Source organism: Triticum aestivum, chromosome 1D, assembly GCF_018294505.1.
Source record: "Triticum aestivum cultivar Chinese Spring chromosome 1D, IWGSC CS RefSeq v2.1, whole genome shotgun sequence".
NCBI lineage: Eukaryota > Viridiplantae > Streptophyta > Magnoliopsida > Poales > Poaceae > Triticum > Triticum aestivum.
Window position 1 is genome coordinate 465771887 of NC_057796.1, and position 15475 is coordinate 465787361.

Below are 15475 nucleotides of genomic sequence, written 5' to 3' on the forward strand. Positions count from 1 at the left end.
CAGGGGGAAACGTTTTTTTTTTGCGAAATACCGGTGGCCCGTCCGGTGGGTCCCTGCTATCAGGTGGAGGAATAATTATTTTCCGCGTAATAAGGAGGCACTTCCTTGCGGCTGCCGTGGACCCAGCTGTCAGCCTCTCCACGTACAGTACTCTTCCGATGGAAGTCGGTCATTGACCACATTGACCACGCCGCGCCGAGAGCACCACGGTGGTGGACGACGGCGAGGCCTAGGAAGGGGACGACGCGGAGCGGGGGAAGACGCGGCAGTGGAAGCCCGCGCAGAGAGGAGTACGAGGGTTCACCGGTTCAGCTGCGGTGTGAGACTGCAGTCGCCGCAGAATAACAGGGGGTGTGGGTGAGTAGAGGGATGCCCTGGCCAGCGGTGGGAGTAGTAGGGGGCGCTGAGGCCTGCGCGGCAGCATAGCCGGCCACGGGAGGCGGGAGTAGGTGGTCCCGCCGGCGCTGCTTTGGCGGCTGGAGCAAGAAGATCAGAGATTGAAGAAACACGATGGCCGTTGGATTGACATCCAACGGTTACGTCTGCTAGAATCATTTGTTGACGTATATAATAACTAAAAAAATCTTGCATACGCGTCAACTAAACAGGCCCACAAGTCAGACCACTCCCTCTTTTTTTTAATTTATATATAGCTCATGGCAACTTCTTATGCAATTTATTGCAGTCGTTTTTTTTGGTTGGCCAGGGCCAATTTCGCATATTTCTGTGGGTTCCAAACTATTTTTAATACCGAAATGTCGAGCCAGATTTAAAGTACTTTGAAGATATATTTAAATTAGGTTAATGCCGAGTGAAATAGGAATCTGAAAATGTGAAAAAATTCAGAAATTACTTTCATATTACAACCCATTTCATATTACTTTCAAGATTTGCAGGCGTCTTGAAAGAGTTGCAGCCCATCAGGGCGTAGAAAAATAAGTAGGCCTGGATTGGGTATTCTTCAGAAAAAATAAACTGGGCTCATTTTCACAAAGAAAAAAATAGCTGGGCTGGTCACATGGTGAACATAAAATATAAGCCTGGGCTAGACGGGCCACAGCCCAATTCAAACCCTGCTCCGTCTCAACAATACCAAACAAAAAAAATACTGCTCGAGTAGCTACGTCCCAGGTGTCAGCCGATCTTGTGCTATTCTCTTGTCTATTGACTATATACGCTCACAATGTCGTGGGTCCTAGATGTCAGGAAAACACTAGGAGGAAGCATTTTATTTTTCCATACGCTGATGTGGTGGGCCCCTACTGTAATCCTCTCCACGTACTTCTGCCGATTCCTGTTGTTTGTTGACCATGTTGACAATGCGAGAGGGCAGCGCCGCGGCGAGCGCACCAAAGCGCGCGGAGGACGTCGGCGTTAACGATTTAGGAGACGGTGGGGCGGCGATGCGTGCGCTGAGGCGCAGCCAGCCGTGGGAGGCGGAAGCAGTCGGCCCCGCCGGTGCTGGTTTGGTTTTGGCGGCTGGAGGAAGACAGGACTGAAGAAACATGACAGACTGTAAAAGCAGCAGGAGTACTTAACAACCTTAATTGAAACCAGCAGGGGCACTTAACAAGCAAAGCTGAAAGCAACGTGGTCAATAAACAGGATATTCGCTTTAGAGCCATGGAAAAGCATGAACATAATCTTCTGTCCTATTCTCCAAGATGGATGGGCCTTCGTTATTTGAGACCACCCATGAATAAGTATCTTTTCACCTCCAGGGGAATTGAGTAGGTCGACATAAACATCATGTTGTGACCAAGCACAAGTCTGACTCGACCATCGTCAGGCATCTGTATAGGAACAATAGAACTCGGCAGTTCCTGCTTCAAGAAGATCACAGCTGTAAATTGTGTATAAGCAATAGTTTATGAACAACATATATAACAGAAAACAACTCGTACCATAAGTTTCTCGACACAGTTGGACCTGTTCAATGAGTGCAGCAGTGGCACACATATCCCACATGGCCTTCCCCCATTGAAACGCCCCACAAGGACCTCAAGACGATCAATAAAGTGTAGGAACTTGTGGATGTCGATCCAGTCAACTTCAGTGCCATTAGTAACAGCCGAGTTATTACAGAGTAACAAACGAGCAGACTGCTTAACTCTGAAAAAACCTACACGTGCCACCAATTATAAGAAAATATTAGTTAGAAGTAGCATCTTCGTGAGAGATTCGTTGCTACTTCTAAAGTTAAATTGTGATTAGTTAGACAGAATAGGTGGATTAAGAAGTAATCGAGGCAACAAGCAAGAACCAGATACAAAACTAACATGGATGAACAATTGGAATGACGTCGGGGTGGAAGATCGCAGTGAAGATGAGACCAGGTTCTGCTATTTCCATCAACATTCGTGCGCCAACTTTCAGTCCGTAACACTTGAGAAAGTTTATCCAAGTTCGGCCATAAAAAAAGCAGCGATCTTCTTGGTTCATGAACCCAACTCGGAACTTATATCCATGGCTTGTCTTCACTATGACCATTAAACTAGTGTATTCAGTTATGGCACGGCCGAGCATCTTGAGTACATGTGTCCTGGCAGAGCAAATAATACACTGCAGGAAAAATAATATGAGAACACATCATGTTCAAAAAAAACCCACCCTCCCGGATAGAAAAGAGGATTCTAGGAACATACTGTGCGCGTTTCAAAATGCTGTGTTAGGATGAGAAGGAGCAAGTGTGGCGTCTCACCAAGGGCGCAGAAACCTGTAGGGTCCTCGCACTTTGGGCACTGCAAATGAAACACACTAGATTCAGTAGGAAGAAAAATGCATCAACGGCGGCGGCTGCCATCCTAGGATTACCTGCGACCAAGGGACTTGGATTTATCGGGGATGGATGAAGTATTCATACCTGGTTCTCCATGAGAAAACCCTATGCAATCGCCGAGAGGGGTTTTCTCTGAACAAGCAGACGAGGAAGAAGGGGATTCAGGCCCAGCGAAATATTGCTGCTTCGTCCGTCCAGCTTACTGCTAAAGCTGGAAAGGGGGGTTGTGATTTGACGGCTCATTGGGCATTACTGCGGCGCTACGACCGGGGTGTGTCTACCATGAAGTTGTGCACTCTAATTTGTGCATATGGCACGTGGACCCCGTTGCTGGTTTCCCCACATATCAGCGAAAGGAAGTAGAAACACAGGAGTAACTAGTTACATATAAATATATTTTTTGACAGAGAGATACTCCCTCTGTAAAGAAATATACAAATCTGTTATATCACAGGCTCACCTTGCCGAGAAATATACTCCCTCTGCAACGCACGGGCATTATGGGGGTTCAGCTTTTTTTATGGGGGTTCAGCTGAGAATATAATACTCAGATAGGCTCACGGTTCTGGACTTTGGGCCGCAGGCCGACCCTGCATGTTTGGGGGACCATGTGTTCTACCTCAGTGCTTTTCATATTGCAAGCGGTCGGTACGGCGCTGGTTTTAGATGCTGTCGCAAGGCGAATACACAAAATTGAATAAAGCACGGGAGCTGTTGGAATCAAATCGAACAACAGTTCCTAACCAGCAATCAGAGTTGCAATTCTATCAACGATATACCATGTGATAAATAATACTGTCGTACTACTTATACACACAGGACACTTGTTTCACCATGCCAGATTATTACATCAAAATCTCTTGGAGGATAGATCAGTTCGAAAGTTGCGTGCTGCTACTGAAGAATTTCAAAGTTGATTTGGACCAGCTCTCCTTGCCGAGAAAGTTCGATTTTGACATCATCCCCTACCGCAAGATATGATTTAGATTTGAACCTTGAGCATCCTTTAGCAGCAATCATCATGCGACCATCCTTTGTACTTACGGTATATTGAGCAGGTTCATTCACACCAAGGCTGCGCATGGTAAGAGAAACTTGGCCGCGGTTGCCCGGATTGTTGAACGACACCCTCGTTGCTCTAGGAATTCTCTGTTTGCAAACAAGAAGACATACCCAAACAGTTAGATCAACACAGTGAATCATGTGAAACAACATGGAAAGGAAAAAGAACGAAGCACTTGGGCGGCCAATGCTTACCAAGAAGGTGGACATGTCGGTTTTTGTAAGGACTTTGGTATATGAAGTGCGAACTGCAGCCCAGTCTGTTGCCGGTGCAACTGCACGGGCCGGAGCAGATGCAAGTGCAAGTGTTGGTGCAGGTGTCGAAGCCGCTGCTGCTGCCGGAGATGGTGCTCCTTGTAGAGCTGGTGCCGGTATCGGAGCAGGTGCCGGTGTCGATGCCCGATTCTCCGGTAGATCAGACTGATCCGCTGACGCAGTCGGTGCCCAATCCTCAGCTGGATCAGACTGAGCTGCTGCCGCTGTCAGTGCTAGAGCAACTGCTGGTGCTCGATCTGTGCGAGACAACGGCGATCGTGTCTGGTCTGCTATGATCAGCTTTCTAACTTGACTAGGATCCGTGACCGTGATCCAGTTTTTTTTTCATTTCTTTTAAACGCGAGAAGGACTAATTGTGGCGTTTTTGTTTAACCAAACTGCAGTTCATCATAGGGATTCAGCTTGTACTCAGACAACAGACTGATCCAATTTTTGCCAGTAATATAAGTGATGGACAGTGCCTTCGTTACTGACACGACATAAGAAGTGAAACCTGCAAAAATAGCCATCGTAGAGCAAACCAAACGGTTTATTCTGTGATGAATGTCACATGGCAAAACCTGCATCGTAAAATTGCAGGAAAAGAAAGAAAACATGACATTAAATCAATAAGATTTAGAAAGTAAATCAATAAGATTTACTTGATGTGACACGAGTGAATCCTTACCAGGAAATCACTATGTTGAAGTACTAAACAGAAGATTGATCGTCCAACTACACGTGGCATGCAGGGGCCCCGCCTACTCCCACAAGCAGGACAGTCCAAAGGTTGTGACAAATCGTATGGACCGAACATCCATGGGACTGGAAATCCTGGTGGGTGCGATAAACCCTATAATGCATACAGATATTGGAGTGTAACCATAATTGATAAACCGTCCTCACAAAAAATATGATCTGGATACTTCAAAATATACAGACTAAATTGAGTGGACAGACATTAACATAGACCATTCACACACCAAAAGCGGCAGTACTAATAAACAATACATGGTTCACAAACACAAATCAAGTACTGAACAATAGTACTTACTACAGACAAGCAAAGTTGCACTAACTAAACTCTGCAGACTATTTCTTGCCACCGACCTACGGGATGAACCCCGCATAACTGACTAGGCCATGGACTTCGTGTGAGATGTCTACATGCACCATCACCATCTTGTCAACCTTGGAGAACCTAACAGAGTGGTCTTTCCACTCATAAACATGATGATGAAGACAGGCCGCATCAGATTTGTTGGGAAGCTTTACAAGAACGACACCCTTCGTAATTGAAGGCATAGCCAGGAAATTGTTGTGGTCAAGTACAGCCTCGAGAACACGCCTGACAACAATGCTACAGGAAAACACTAGTTCAGGACACGTGGCGACAAGGACACAGCAGCTGGATAGTTCAGCAGTAGAACTCATCATCAGGTCTTCCAGTTCACACGACATGACTTTGAGAACTTCATCTCCACCGCGGACCTGGTTCTAATTCAAACAGAAACCATATTTTATTACTACCTACGTTCAAAAATATAAGATGATTTTCGATAGTATACTCCATATATGACTACATATACGCACAGAAATGAGTGAACAAAGACACTAGAACATGTCTTCAAAGGCATGAGAGCAGAGGGATTACATGTAATATCCATAACACAAGTTACTGAGGCAAATATACCCTCTTAAAAGGTAGCATTGATGTTCATAAAGTACTCCCTCCGTCCCAAAATTCTTGTCTTAGAGTTGTCTAGATACGGATGTATCAAGTCACATTTTAGTATTAGATACATCCGTATCTAGACAAATCTAAGACAAGAAATTTGGGACAGAGGGATTAGTTGAAAGTAATCTATAAGAAATCAGTGTCAACCTCCCGCATGTTTTGGTCAAAAGAGGAATTTAGAACCGTCATTTTGCACACTGAAATCACATGAAAGATCACCCAGAAAGTTGTACTACCAGTACTAGTACTGCGTGTTAGATGAAAAAACACGATCAAGATCGAGAAAAAGATCGTCAACAAGAGACATTACCTGGACTTGCTTAATGAGCGATCCCGGAGAGGGGGGCTTGGATAGGGCGATGGCTTTGAGCTTGTCTATGGTAGTCTCGGCGGGGTGCTTGCGCTTCTTCGTACCATGAGCCTCGACGGTTTTGGCCAGAGCCATAGACATCACGCCGGCCGGTGCTCCGGCGTCCATCCAAGAGAGGAAGCTGAGAGAGAAGAGTGAAAGGAGGAACGAGATGAGGGAGAAGCGAAGTGAGTGCGGGTTTTCTTCAAGAGAGGAAGCTGAGAGAGAAGAGTGAAATGATGGTTGCTTCGTCCGTCCAACTTACTACTGGAAAGGAGGGGGTTTTGTGATTTGAAGGCTCATTGGGCATTACTGCGGCGGTTCGATCGGGGTAGTCTACCGTCACTCTACTACGGAGTAATTTAGTGCATGGCTAGTGGACCCAGGTGCTGGCTGTCCCACACGTCGGCGAAAGTGAGTAATTTAGTGCATGGCTAGAGGAGGATCCGCACGGTAGAGCGTGTCCACTGTTTTTCTAAAGAAAAAAATGATTACAACAAGCGTTTCCACTCTTACGACGGAGGAGTGCGAAACACGGCAGCCATTTGAACATACACAGTGCTCCTACTACTAGGCATGTGCAGTGGTTCATACGTCAGTACTACACAATCTTGTTGCTAGTGTAGTAATATATGAGGATAACAAATGATGTTGTGCACATGTCAACTACTCCTATATGTAACATAGTACCGCTTTTTCGACTGTCCGGTTGAGAATGAACGGTGAGATCAATGTTAATAGAACTAGGTCAGCAGCGCACAGAGAGTACGGTGCTACAGTACTCCACAAAACATGAACCATATGAAGCACAAATAGTGTTAGGCAGGGTGTATAAAGGGTGCACAGGATGGGAGCAAAAGTTCCCTTCTCGACCCACTTTTGGGTGTTTGGCAGAGTGCATGAAGGGTGCATGAGTCCACACTAGTAGGTTGACAAAAATACACGAAGAGGAAACAACTATATTGAGATGAGAATGCAACCAAACACACCCACACGCTCTGTGCTACAGTGACTGATCTGCACTGTTTGAGTTTGATCCAACGGTCATGTTCTTGGAAATATGCCCTAGAGGCAATAATAAAATGGTTATTATTATATTTCCTTGTTCATGATAATTGTCTATTGTTCATGCTATAATTGTGTTATCCGGAAATCGTAATACATGTGTGAATACATAGACCACAACATGTCCCTAGTGAGCCTCTAGTTGACTAGCTCGTTGATCAACAGATAGTCATGGTTTCCTGACTATGGACATTGGATGTCATTGATAACGGGATCACATCATTAGGAGAATGATGTGATGGACAAGACCCAATCCTAAGCATAGCACAAGATCGTGTAGTTCGTTTGCTAGAGCTTTTCCAAATGTCAAGTATCATTTCCTTAGACCATGAGATTGTGCAACTCCCGGATACCATAGGAGTGCTTTGGGTGTGCCAAACGTCACAACGTAACTGGGTGGCTATAAAGGTGCACTACGGGTATCTCCGAAAGTGTCTGTTGGGTTGGCACGAATCGAGACTGGGATTTGTCACTCCGTATGACGGAGAGGTATCTCTGGGCCCACTCGGTAATGCATCATCATAATGAGCTCAATGTGACCAAGTGTTTGGTCACGGGATCATGCATTACGGTATGAGTAAAGTGACTTGCCGGTAACGAGATTGAACAAGGTATTGGGATACCGACGATCGAATCTCGGGCAAGTAACGTACCGATTGACAAAGAGAATTGTATACGGGATTGATTGAATCCTCGACATCGTGGTTCATCCAATGCGATCATCGTGGAACATGTGGGAGCCAACATGGGTATCCAGATCCCGCTGTTGGTTATTGACCGGAGAGTCGTCTCGGTCATGTTTGCATGTCTCCCGAAGCCGTAGGGTCTACACACTTAAGGTTCGGTAACGCTAGGGTTATAGAGATACTAGTATGCGGTAACCCGAAAGTTGTTCGGAGTCCCGGATGAGACCCCGGACGTCACGAGGAGTTCCGGAATGGTCCGGAGGTGAAGAATTATATATAGGAAGTCCAGTTTCGGCACCGGGAATGTTTCGGGGGTCACCGGTATTGTACCGGGACCACCGGAAGGGTCCCGGGGGTCCACCGGGTGGGGCCACCTATCCCGGTGGGCCCCATGGGCTGAAGTGGGAGGGGAACCAGCCCCTAGTGGGCTGGTGCACCCCCCTTGGGCCTCCCCCTGCGCCTAGGGTTGGAAACCCTAGGGGTGGCGGGGCGCCCCACTTGACTTGGGGGGGCAAGTCCCCCCCCCTTGGCCGCCGCCCCCCTTGAGATGGGATCTCTGGGGGCCGGCGCCCCCCTGAACCCCTATATAAAGAGGGGGGAGGGAGGGCAGCCGCACCCAAGCCCCTGGCGCCTCCCTCTCCCTCTCGTGACACCTCCCCCTCTCCCTCTCGCTGAGCTTGGCGAAGCCCTGCCGAGATCCCCGCTGCTTCCACCACCACGCCGTCGTGCTGCTGGATCTCCATCAACCTCTCCCTCCCCCTTGCTGGATCAAGAAGGAGGAGACGTCTTCCCCAACCGTACGTGTGTTGAACGCGGAGGTGCCGTCCGTTCGGCGCTCGGTCATCGGTGATTTGGATCACGACGAGTACGACTCCATCAACCCCGTTCTCTTGAACGCTTCCGCTCGCGATCTACAAGGGTATGTAGATGCACTCCTTTCCCTCTCGTTGCTAGAAGACTCCATAGATTGTTCTTGGTGATGCGTAGAAATTTTTTAATTTCTGCAACGATCCCCAACAGTGGCATCATGAGCTAGGTCTATGCGTAGTTTCTATGCACGAGTAGAACACAAACTTGTTGTGGGCGTAGATGTTGTCAATTTTCTTGCCACTACTAGTCTTATCTTGTTTCGGCGGCATCATGGGATGAAGGGGCCCGGACCGACCTTACACGTACGCTTACGTGAGACAGGTTCCACCGACTAACATGCACTGGTTGCATAAGGTGGCTAGCGGGTGTCTGTCTCTCCCACTTTAGTCGAATCGGATTCGATGGAAAAGGTCCTTATGAAGGGTAAATAGAAGTTGGCATATCACGTTGTGGTTTTACGTAGGTAAGAAACGTTCTTGCTAGAAACCTATAGAAGCCACGTAAAAACATGCAACAACAATTAGAGGACGTCTAACTTGTTTTTGCAGCATATGCCTTGTGATGTGATATGGCCAAAAGGATGTGATGAATGAAATATATGTGATGTATGAGATTGATCATGTTCTTGTAATAGGAATCACGACTTGCATGTCGATGAGTATGACAACCGGCAGGAGCCATAGGAGTTGTCTTTATTTTTTGTATGACCTGCGTGTCATTGAATAACGCCATGTAAATTACTTTACTTTATTTCTAAACACGTTAGCCATAGAAGTAGAAGTAATCGTTGGCGTGACAACTTCATGAAGACACGATGATGGAGATCATGGTGTCATGGCAGTGACGAAGATTATCATGGCGCTCCGAAGATGGAGATCAAAGGAGCAAAATGATATTGGCCATATCATGTCACTATTTGATTGCATGTGATGTTTATCATGTTTTACATCGTATTTGCTTAGAACGACGGTAGCTTAAATAAGATGATCCCTCACAATAATTTCAAGAAAGTGTTCCCCCTAACTGTGCACCATTGCGAAGGTTCGTTGTTTCGAAGCACCACGTGATGATCGGGTGTGATAGATTCTAACGTTTGAATACAACAGGTGTAAGCCAGATTTACACACGCAATACACTTAGGTTGACTTGACGAGCCTAGCATGTACAGACATGGCCTCGGAACACGGAAGACCGAAAGGTCGAGCATGAGTCGTATAGAAGATACGATCAACATGAAGATGTTCACCGATGTTGACTAGTCCGTCTCACGTGATGATCGGACACGGCCTAGTTGACTCGGATCATGTTTCACTTAGATGACTAGAGGGATGTCTATCTGAGTGGGAGTTCATTGAATAATTTGATTAGATGAACTTAATTATCATGAACTTAGTCTAAAATCTTTACAATATGTCTTGTAGATCAAATGGCCCACTCTAATGTTGCCCTCAATTTCAACGCGTTCCTAGAGAAAACCAAGCTGAAAGATGATGGCAGCAACTATACGGACTGGGTCTGGAACCTGAGGATCATCCTCATAGCTGCCAAGAAAGATTATGTCCTAGAAGCACCGCTAGGTGAGGCACCCATCCCAGAGAACCAAGACGTTATGAACGCTTGGCAGCAGCGTGCTGATGATTACTCCCTCGTTCAATGCGGCATGCTTTATAGCTTAGAACCGGGGCTCCAAAAGCGTTTTGAGCAACACGGAGCATATGAGATGTTTGAAGAGCTGAAAATGGTTTTCCAAGCTCATGCCCGGGTCGAGAGATATGAAGTCTCCGACAAGTTCTTCAGTTTTAAGATGGAGGAAAATAGTTCTGTCAGTGAGCACATACTCAAAATGTCTGGGTTACACAACCGCTTGACTCAGCTGGGAGTTAATCTCCCGGATGACGCGGTCATTGACAGAATCCTTCAGTCGCTTCCACCGAGCTACAAGAGCTTTGTGATGAACTTCAATATGCAGGGGATGGAAAAGACCATTCCTAAGGTATATTCAATGCTGAAATCAGCGGAGGTGGAGATCAAAAAGGAACATCCAGTGTTGATGGTGAATAAAACCACTAAGTTCAAGAAAGGAAGGGTAAGAAGAACTTCAAGAAGGACGACAAGGGAGTTGCCGCGCCCGGTAAGCCAGTTGCCGGGAAGAAGCCAAAGAATGGACCCAAGCCTGAGACTGAGTGCTTTTATTGCAAGGGAAGTGGTCACTGGAAGCGGAACTGCCCCAAGTACTTAGCGGACAAGAAGGCCGGCAACACCAAAGGTATATGTGATATACATGTTATTGATGTGTACCTTACCAGCACTCGTAGTAGCTCCTGGGTATTTGATACCGGTGCGGTTGCTCATATTTGTAACTCAAAGCAGGAGCTGCGGAATAAACGGAGACTGGCAAAGGACGAGGTGACGATGCGCGTCGGGAATGGTTCCAATGTCGATGTGATCGCCGTCGGCACGCTACCTCTACATTTACCTACGGGATTAGTTTTAAACCTCAATAATTGTTATTTATTGCCAGCTTTGAGCATGAACATTGTATCAGGATCTCGTTTAATTCGAGATGGCTACTCATTTAAATCCGAGAATAATGGTTGTTCTATTTATATGAGAGCTATGTTTTATGGTCATGCCCCGCTGGTTAATGGTTTATTCTTAATGAATCTCGAACGTAGTGTTACACATATTCATAGTGTGAATACCAAAAGATGTAAGGTTGATAATGATAGTCCCACATACTTGTGGCACTGCCGTCTTGGTCACATTGGTGTCAAACGCATGAAGAAGCTCCATGCAGATGGACTTTTGGAGTCTCTTGATTACGAATCATTTGACACGTGCGAACCATGCCTCATGGGTAAGATGACCAAGACTCCGTTCTCCGGAACAATGGAGCGAGCAACCAACTTATTGGAAATCATACATACTGATGTGTGCGGTCCAATGAGTGTTGAGGCTCGCGGTGGCTATCGTTATGTTCTCACTCTCACTGATGACTTGAGTAGATATGGGTATGTCTACCTAATGAAACACAAGTCTGAGACCTTTGAAAAGTTCAAGGAATTTCAGAGTGAGGTTGAGAATCAACATTACAGGAAAATAAATTTCTTACGATCAGATCGTGGAGGGGAATATTTGAGTCATGAATTTGCACACACTTAAGGAAATGTCGAATAGTTTCACAACTCACGCCGCGTGGAACACCTCAGCGAAATGGTGTGTCCGAACGTCGTAATCGCACTCTATTGGATATGGTGCGATCTATGATGTCTCTTACCGATCTACCGCTCTCATTTTGGGGCTATGCTTTAGAGACTGCCGCATTCACTTTAAATAGGGCTCCGTCGAAATCCGTTGAGACGACACCGTATGAATTATGGTTTGGGAAGAAACCTAAGCTGTCGTTTCTAAAAGTTTGGGGATGCGATGCTTATGTCAAGAAACTTCAACCTGAAAAGCTCGAACCCAAGTCGGCAAAATGCGTCTTCATAGGATACCCTAAGGAAACCATTGGGTATACCTTCTACCTCAGATCCGAAAGCAAGATCTTTGTTGCCAAGAACAGGTCCTTTCTGGAGAAAGAGTTTCTCTCGAAAGAAGTAAGTGGGAGGAAAGTGGAACTTGATGAAGTACTACCTCTTGAACCGGAAAGTAGCGCAGCTCAAGAAGATGTTCCTGTGGTGCCTGCACTGACTAGAGAGGAAGCTAATGATGATGATCAAGGTACTTCGGATCAAGTTACTACTGAACTTCGTAGGTCCACGAGGACACGTTCCACACCAGAGTGGTATGGAAACCCTGTCCTGGAAATCATGTTGTTAGACAAAGGTGAACCTTCGAACTATGAAGAAGCAATGGCGGGCCCAGATTCCGACAAATGGCTAGAAGCCATGAAATCCGAGATAGGATCCATGCATGAAAACGAAGTATGGACTTTGACTGACTTGCCCAATGATCGGCGAGCCATAGAAAATAAATGGATCTTTAAGAAAAAGACAGACGCGGATGGTAATGTGACCATCTATAAGGCTCGACTTGTCCTCTAAGGGTTATAGACAAGTTCAAGGGGTTGACTACGATGAGACTTTCTCACCCGTAGTGAAGCTGAAGTCCGTCCGAATCATGTTAGCAATTGCCGCATTTTATGATTATGAGATATGGCAAATGGACGTCAAAACGACATTCCTTAACGGCTTCCTTAAGAAAGAATTGTATATGATGCAGCCGGAAGGTTTTGTCGATTCTAAGAATGCTAACCAGGTATGCAAGCTCCAGCGCTCCATCTATGGGCTGGTGCAAGCATCTCGGAGTTGGAACATTCGATTTGATGAGATGATCAAAGCGTTTGGGTTTACACAGACTTATGGAGAAGCCTCTGTTTACAAGAAAGTGAGTGGGAGCTCTGTAGCATTTCTCATATTATATGTGGATGACATACTGTTGATGGGAAATGATATATAATTCTTGGGAAGCATAAAGGCCTACTTGAACAAGTGTTTTTCAATGAAGGACCTTGGAGAAGCTGCTTATATATTAGGCATCAAGATCTATAGAGATAGATCAAGACGCCTCATTGGTCTTTCACAAAGTACGTACCTTGACAAGATATTGAAGAAGTTCAATATGGATCAGTCCAAGAAGGGGTTCTTGCCTGTATTGCAAGGTGTGCAATTGAGCACGGCTCAATGCCCGACCACGGCAGAAGATAGAGAAAAGATGAGTGTCGTCCCCTATGCCTCGGCCATAGGGTCTATCATGTATGCCATGCTGTGTACCAGACCTGATGTAAACCTTGCCGTAAGTTTGGTAGTAAGGTACCAAAGTAATCCCGGCATGGAACACTGGACATCGGTCAAGAATATCCTGAAGTACCTGAAGAGGACTAAGGATATGTTTCTCGTTTATGGAGGTGACGAAGAGCTCGTCGTAAAGGGTTACGTCGATACTAGCTTCGACACAGATGTGGATGACTCTAAGTCACAAACCGGATACGTGTATATTTTGAATGGTGGGGCAGTAAGCTGGTTCATTTGCAAGCAAAGCGTTGTGGCGGGATCTACATGTGAAGCGGAATACATGGCGGCCTCAGAGGCAGCACAAGAAGCAATCTGGGTGAAGGAGTTCATTACCGATCTAGGAGTTATTCCCAATGCGTCGGGCCCGATGACTCTCTTCTGTGACAACACTGGAGCTATTGCCCTTGCCAAGGAGCCCAGGTTTCACAGGAAGACCAGGCATATCAAGCGTCGCTTCAACTCCATTCGTGAAAATGTTCAAAATGGAGACATAGATATTTGTAAAGTACATACGGACCTGAATGTAGCAGATCCGTTGACTAAACCTCTCCCTAGAGCAAAACATGATCAACACCAGAACTCTATGGGTGTTCGATTCATCACAATGTAACTAGATTATTGACTCTAGTGCAAGTGGGAGACTGTTGGAAATATGCCCTAGAGGAAATAATAAAATGGTTATTATTATATTTCCTTGTTCATGATAATTGTCTATTGTTCATGCTATAATTGTGTTATCCGGAAATCGTAATACATGTGTGAATACATAGACCACAACATGTCCCTAGTGAGCCTCTAGTTGACTAGCTCGTTGACCAACAGATAGTCATGGTTTCCTGACTATGGACATTGGATGTCATTGATAACGGGATCACATCATTAGGAGAATGATGTGATGGACAAGACCCAATCCTAAGCATAGCACAAGATCGTGTAGTTCGTTTGCTAGAGCTTTTCCAAATGTCAAGTATCATTTCCTTAGACCATGAGATTGTGCAACTCCCGGATACCATAGGAGTGCTTTGGGTGTGCCAAACGTCACAACGTAACTGGGTGGCTATAAAGGTGCACTACGGGTATCTCCGAAAGTGTCTGTTGGGTTGGCACGAATCGAGACTGGGATTTGTCACTCCGTATGACGGAGAGGTATCTCTGGGCCCACTCGGTAATGCATCATCATAATGAGCTCAATGTGACCAAGTGTTTGGTCACGGGATCATGCATTACGGTACGAGTAAAGTGACTTGCCGGTAACGAGATTGAACAAGGTATTGGGATACCGACGATCGAATCTCGGGCAAGTAACATACCGATTGACAAAGGGAATTGTATACGGGATTGATTGAATCCTCGACATCGTGGTTCATCCGATGAGATCATCGTGGAACATGTGGGAGCCAACATGGGTATCCAGATCCCGCTGTTGGTTATTGACCGGAGAGTCGTCTCGGTCATGTCTGCATGTCTCCCGAACCCGTAGGGTCTACACACTTAAGGTTCGGTAACGCTAGGGTTGTAGAGATACTAGTATGCGGTAACCCGAAAGTTGTTCGGACTCCCGGATGAGATCCCGGACGTCACGAGGAGTTCCGGAATGGTCCGGAGGTGAAGAATTATATATAGGAAGTCCAGTTTCGGCCACCGGGAAAGTTTCGGGGGTCACCGGTATTGTACCGGGACCACCGGAAGGGTCCCGAGGGTCCACCGGGTGGGGCCACCTATCCCGGAGGGCCCCATGGGCTGAAGTGGGAGGGGAACCAGCCCCTGGTGGGCTGGTGCGCCCCCCTTGGGCCTCCCCCTGAGCCTAGGGTTGGAAACCCTAGGGTTGGGGGGCGCCCCACTTGACTTGGGGGGCAAGTCCCCCCCCCCTTGGCC